At 41.7% G+C, this 575-nt stretch overlaps 1 pseudogene; it reads right to left on the bottom strand.

Moving 5' to 3' along the window:
• Positions 1 to 219: 219 nt before the first annotated feature.
• LOC145126356 (large ribosomal subunit protein uL2cz/uL2cy pseudogene) overlaps positions 220 to 575 on the bottom strand; it is a 1,791-nt pseudogene continuing 1,435 nt past the window's right edge.

Genomic DNA, 575 nt, shown 5'->3' with positions numbered 1-575 from the left:
AAATACTAGATAATAGTAGAGGGGCATGTAGCCAAGTGGATCAAGGCAGTGGATTGTGAATCCACCATGCGCGGGTTTAATTCCCGTCGTTCGCCCAAATTTAATTTATTTTTTTTAATAAATTATTCGCTACAAACAGATTTTTTTTAGTGAACGTGCCACAGCTTCCTCCTATTTTTTTGTTTTGTAAAGACGAAGAAAAAAATTCTATTTTCTCTCCTATTTACTACGGCGACGAAGAATCAAATTATCACTATATTTATTCCTTTTTCTACTTCTTTTTCCAATTGCAGGATAACCCCAAGGGGTTGTGGGTTGTTTTCTACCAATTGGGGCCCTCCCTTCACCACCCCCATGTGGATGGTCTACAGGGTTCATAACTACTCCTCTTACTACAGGGCGCTTACCTACCCAACGCTTAGATCCGGCTCTACCCAAACTTTTCTGGTTCACCCCAACATTCCCCACTTGTCCGACTGTTGCTGAGCTGCTTTTGGATATCAAACGGACCTCCCCAGAAGGTAATTTTAATGTGACCGATTTCCCTTCTTTTGCAATCAGTTTCGCTACAGCAC

The sequence above is a fragment of the Lactuca virosa genome, chromosome 7, assembly GCF_052849685.1.
Source record: "Lactuca virosa cultivar CGN04683 chromosome 7, Lactuca_virosa_CGN04683_v6, whole genome shotgun sequence".
NCBI lineage: Eukaryota > Viridiplantae > Streptophyta > Magnoliopsida > Asterales > Asteraceae > Lactuca > Lactuca virosa.
This window is presented reverse-complemented; position numbering and strand designations above follow the sequence as displayed.